This window comes from Canis aureus, unplaced genomic scaffold, assembly GCF_053574225.1.
Source record: "Canis aureus isolate CA01 unplaced genomic scaffold, VMU_Caureus_v.1.0 ptg000183l_RagTag, whole genome shotgun sequence".
Lineage (NCBI taxonomy): Eukaryota > Metazoa > Chordata > Mammalia > Carnivora > Canidae > Canis > Canis aureus.
Window position 1 is genome coordinate 1 of NW_027554468.1, and position 6,683 is coordinate 6,683.

Here is a 6,683-nt window from a genome sequence, read left to right on the forward strand (position 1 = left end):
TTCCCCATAAACCTTTTCTGGAACAAAACCCCAACAACTTTAGACTATTTTCCAGCAAAACAAAACATTCTTTAAAAAAGAGAATAGCATTTGTTATAGAAACAATAATAAGCAAATAACTCACTGGAATTTATAGGTAAATATAAATTTTTGTTGATAATATGTCTCTCAAATTTTAGAAAATTTCTAAGAAAGAATTTAAAATTAATGACATAAAATAAAATAAAGGCAGATAATATTATCACAGTAGCAATCTGAATCTAAATTACTAGATGATTCAAAAAATGTATTGGGATCCCTGGGTGGCACAGCGGTTTGGCGCCTGCCTTTGGCCCAGGGCGCGATCCTGGAGACCCGGGATCGAATCCCACATCGGGCTCCCGGTGCATGGAGCCTGCTTCTCCCTCTGCCTATGTCTCTGCCTCTTTTTCTCTCTCTGTGACTATCATAAATAAATTTTAAAAAATTTTTAAAAAATTTAAAAAAATGTATTAGGTAGTGTAAAGTAACAGGTAAACACATATTAAAAGTCTTTACTTTTCCCAGAGAAGGATGCTGTGGATACTGGTTCATTCCCAATCATCACCAAAAATATAAACTTAAATACAGAATTTAATTTTGTTTTATGATGAGATACCATTTTGTATATAGATTAACAGTTCTACATAGTGCTGTTATGTGTAAATTATGTCCTTTATTCTCATGGATTTTAATTACAAATTTGCCTATTTACAAATTTGCCTATTTATCTTATTATCTGTAATAAGACATTCTGTAAGAGACACACCAGTATTTTCATTTTCATCATTCCTGCCCAGGATTTCTGTCCTGAATATCTGACTATTCTAGCAACCTAAACTGAACCACACTCAAACTAAACACAACCCATCATGCTTGTCTTTTAGCCCCTGGCCCCAAGTCCTACATTGGATCCAAGCCTCCATAAAGAGCTCCTACTTTTCCATTTCTATTGAATCTTCCCTGCGCATTATCTATTCCTACCACTTTAGTGTCTTTGAATTTTTCTCAAGGAAACCTCAGCCCCCATCTTATCACTCCTGAGGAAAGAGCAGATGCATGATCTCTGCTTGTTCACTACTCTTTAAAAAAAAATTCATTTATTTATTAATGAGAGACACAGAGAGAAGAAAGAGACATAGGCAGAGGGAGAAGCAGGCTCCATGCAGGGACCCCAATGTGGGACTCAATCCCAGAACCCTGGGATCACCCCCCGATCAGAAGGCAGATGCTCAACCACTAAGCCACCCAGGCATCCCTGCTTGTTCACTACTCTTACCAAGAACTACACTCCTCTGTATGCACTATCATTTAGGCAACACAAACATTTGAAGAATTTTAAATAAGGATGTGATGTGAGCAGATTGGTTAATTAGAAAATATGAGTAGGTGATTAATTAGGCTTGTGCAGTGGTTCGGGTGAAAATAATTAGAATCTGACCTGACACAGTGGCAGTGTGGGCAAAGAGAAGAGTCAGTACAGAAATAATTGCAGGGGCACTTGGGTGGTTCAAGTGGTTGAGCATCTTTTGATTCCAGCTCAAGTTATGATCTCAGAGTTGTGAGATCAACCATGCTGGGCATGGAGCCTGCCTAAGATTCTCTCACTATCTCCTTCTACCTCTCCCCTACTCTCTTTCTCTAAAAAAAAAAAAAAAAGAAAGAAAAAGAAAAAGAAAGAATTGCAAAGTAGAATCAGATATTGGTGTGTGATTGGTATTGGCTATGCAAAGGTGATCAAGAGAGAGTTTGAGTTTTTGTTTTTGTATTTTAACTTTGACAACTAAGAAATGGTAACTTTACAAAACATGAGAAGACCATGATTTCAGGCAAAGATGGTGGATTTGCAAGGCTCTTGTTTTTTTGAAAAATCCTATTTTCTATGATGAGAAGGTAAATGAGTATTGTATGGTCTCTCTCCTTCATCTTTATAGAACAAAACTTATCTTCCCAAGGTAGAAGGATACCTCAGGGATAGAGTATGAAAGAGGTCATGTGCTCAGAAATGCAAAAAGAAGAAAGCACATTCATAATATTGAAAAATCGTATCTTATTGTGTATACAGATCCCAATCTATGGTTTAAGATAGCTCAATCTAATGGAAATTTCTGTGATTATGGAAATGTACTCTTCAAATATGGTAACCATTAAGCCCCCTGTGGCTATTGAGCCCTTGAAATATGACTAGTATGAATGAGGAATTGAATTTTTAATTATATTAAGTTTTATGTTAATTAAATTATTTAAATTAAATTTAAGTAGCCATATGCAGCTAGTGGCTGTTGTTTTGGGAAACCCAAGTCTAAGATATGCAAATAATGGTGGGTTGTCTTTTAAGGCACCCCTGCAAAGAGCTGTAAACCTGAAGTTTTACATAACATAGGTTACATCCTCACTCTGTAAAATTTAGAATGTAAATAAAAACAAGGAGTTTTATGAGTTTTCTCCTACAAGTAAAAAGTGTTTTTTTAATTAAAAACAAAAGCAAAGGAAAAAAATTACCTGTAATCTCAGTACTTGGGGATAACCATGATTAAGAGTTAGATTGGAGTTTTTCCCTTAACAATGAATTGTGAATACCTCTCTTATTCTCTCTATATCTTTCCACACCCTGTCTAGTTTCCTTAGCTGTATAGTATTTTGTTGTATGGCCATTTCATAATTTATTTACGCATTTAAATTTCCAGTGTTAAAGGAGAATGAAGTTAGTGAAACAAAAATTTTAATTTGAGCTATTCTAAAAACATGTAAAAAAATGAAACTGGACCACTTTCTTACACCATATACAAAAACAAATTCAAAATGGATGAAAGACCTAAATGTGAGATAGAAAATCATAGTAATCTCTCTGACATCAGCTGTAGCAACATTTTTCTAGATATGTCTCCTAAGGCAAGGAAAATAAAAACAAAAATAAACTTTTGGGACTATATCAAAATAAAAATTTTCTGCACAGCAAAGGAAAAATCAACAAAAATAAAAGGCAATCTATTAAATAGGAGCAGATATTTGCAAATTATATAACTTATAAAGGTTTAGTATACAAAATGTATAAAAAAATGATACAACTCAATACCCTCCAAAACAGTAATCCAGTTTAAAAATGGACAGAAGACATGGACATTTTTCCAAGACACAGATGACCAATAGACATGTGGAAAGATGCTCCATATTACTCATCATCAGGGAAATGCAAACCAAAACTACAATAAGATATAACCTCATACCTGTTGGATGGCTAACATTAAAAGCATAAGAAACAACAGGTATTGGTCAGGATGTGAAGAAAAAGGAACCCTCTTACACTGTTGGTGGGAATGAAAACTGCAGCCACTGTGTAAAACTGGAAAATATTTTTCCTCAAAAAATTAAAAATACAACTCCTTTATAATCCAGTAATTACAATACTGGTATTTATCCAAAAAATACAAAAACACTAATTCAAAGGGATACATGCACCCTTATGTTTATAGCAGAATTATTTACAATAGCTAAACTATTAGAAATAGCCCAAGTATCCATTGATGAGTGGATAAAGAAGATGTGGTACACACACACACACACACACACACACACATATATATATATACTGGACTATTACTCAGCCATGAAAAAGAATAAAACCTTGCCATTTGTAATAACATGTATGGAGCTAGAGAGTATCATGCTAAGTGAAATAAGTCAGTCAGAGAAAGGCAAATACCATATGATTTTACTCATATGTGGAATTTAAGCAATAAATGAGCTTAAATAAAGGAGAAAAGAGAGAGACCGAGACAGACTAAGAAACAGATTCTTAACTATAGAATACAAACTGATAGTTACCAGAAGGAAGATGGGTGGAGAGGATAGAGGAAATAGAGGATTAGGATTAAAGAATATACTTACCATGATGAAAAAAATAAATAAAATGATACGATGGGGATTAAGGAATACACTTGCTATGATGAACACTTGGTGTTGTATGGAAGTACCTAATATCACTGTGTTTTGAAACTAATATTACACTATGTTAACAAACTGGAATTTAAATAAAAACTTAAAATGATAAGAAAAATAAGCAGATGATAACCAAAAAAAGAGGAAGTGTGGTCCCACATATTAATTTGGCCAGAGATTTTCTTCTTTAGTTAACACGGTCATTCCCAGGTATGTGTCCTTCTAGGACTCTCAACTCTTCATCCAGATTTGTGTTGTAAAGCAGATTCCATGGTACTTATCTCTTTTCACACTAGATTGTCATTTTACTGTTTTCACCATAATTAATTTTATGTATGTAACCTATAGCTTTTTGCATATAGCATCTCAATTAACTGCACAATTATTTTTGCTTCTGAGGAAAGTAAGTTGTCAGATTATTTAAACACTTGCTGAAGATCACATAACTAGAATGGTAACTGAGCGTATGATATGACCCAGTTCTAACCCCATATCCTGTGCTATGGTTCTACCACAAAACAGCTGCCACCCACATCAACAAACAAGTTTCTACAGTTTTCTTTTCATTTTGAAGCTTTTTCTGGACAGTTCCTTTGTGAAGAAAAGCCCTATTGCTCCAGAAAATATGGGATTTCTTAAAGTCTTAGGGCTCTTTTAAGCTTTGAGAACCTCAAAAATGTAAATGCTACAAGCTTTAAAAAAATATCATTTAGTGTGCCACTTTGAGAGAATATTTCAAATATTTCAAATCTTCGATTTGTCATACAATGGGGTACCACTGTGTTGATAATGGGGGGCTGTGCATGTGCGGGATCAGACATTATGGGAAACCTCAGTACCTTCTGCTCAATTTTGCTATCAACCAAAAACTGCTCTAAATGACAGAGTATGTTTAAAAAAAAGAAGCTTTAAAAATCATTTAGAATTGTCATTATTTAACTCTCTTTGACACTTGTTCAGTTTGGGAAACTTTAAAATTTTACCTTCAGTGTTTTGTTTCCAACAGTATTTGCCATCCTCAATGAGAGACTAAAAAACTAAAATTTAAAAAGAAACAACCACATGCTTTTCAAAATTCACAAAATTAAATGAAAATGAAATGCATATAATTGAATTTTCAAATTTTGAACCATTTATACTCTGAAGTAATTACAGTGTAAACCACACAAAGACATTTGGGTCTTGCTGTATTTATTTTAGTAAGCTTTCAACAATGTTTTTATAGTTTATTGAGTAATCCTTTTTCACACTAAACCTAATTAATAATTCAAATCCATGAATTGTTGGGCTCTTTGTTTTTTCAATTCTTTTACCAAAAATTAATCACAAATCAGGAATAGAAAAGATTTGGTTTTGGTTTTGATTCCATTTTCAACCTAGGACATAGTAACTTGAGGGATGAATAATTTTTTATTCCTATTTCATCCACATATTATACCTAAGGAGATACAGCATCTTCCATCACTTCCATTGGCTTTAAGTAAGTGTGAAAGATAGCTCTCAAATATATAACGATGCCTGAGAGGAACATGTTGTAGTATTAATAATTAGTAAATGGACTGGATTTATACTTCTTAAGCACTTACATTTAAATTTTCATTTTGCCTTAAAGAGTTTTGTGACAATACACGAATACAGTAAAGTAGAAGTTAAAATCATATTATATTAATATAATTAATATTATATTAGAAGTCAGCAGTGATTTCATTTAATCTCTGGGCAAATCAGATAACTTCATTAATTCAGCAACATTATTTCGCACTGTTTGCCAAACCCTCTGTAGGTACACATTACATTTTGTATGCCTTTTTTAAATAATCTTAACATAAATGCATAACATTTATGCAGTTGTTTCCAGTGTTAAAATACAGAATGAGGTTAAACAAAATAGTTGAGACTTTCTAGAATGTTCTTTCACTTAGAGAAAGTAAAGTTACCTTTGACCTAATGGTAGAGATACAAACATAGTAGCTCAGGGAAATGTTTTATAATTGACATTGCATCATAGGTTAAAGGGCAATGTTTTCCTTGGTGGTATGTAAATATAATTGCACATTTTACAATCAACTGCCTTTTGGATTAGCTGAAATAATATGGATAAAGATACTTGTAAATGTCTGTATGCATGGAGACAGGTTATGTGTACTGGAACTCTTCTGGGGCCTCATGTTTTATTGAACATCACCATCCAAAATTTATCCTACTCAATTATATTCAATTTAGCATTTTCTTTTTTCTTATATTTTATTTATTTATTCATGAGAGACACACAGAGAGGCAGAGACATAGGTAGAGGGAGAAGCAGGCCCCCTGTGGGGAGCCTGATGTGGGATTCCATCCCAGGACCCTGGGATCATGACCTGAGCCAAAGGCAGGTGCTCAACCACTGAACCACCCAGGTGCCCTCAATTTAGCATTTTCAAGTAGCAGTTTGGATATTCTGTTGTTTTTACTTGAATTAAAATAGTTTTCTAATGAGATTATAAATTCTGAAGGAGAGTAGAGGCAGGAAACATTTTCTGACTATGCAGGGCTTCCAGCTTGCAGTAAAATTAAGGAACTAGAAGATATCTTGCCAGATACTTTGGTCTGTTCTTCCCTCCTCCTCCCCACCCCAGCCCCATTCAAGTAAGTTAATGACTCAACTTTCTAGGAAAGATTGTGTTTTATTTTCTAAGAAAGAATTTCCACATAAGATGCTTTGCAAGTCATTTAAGCTTATTAAC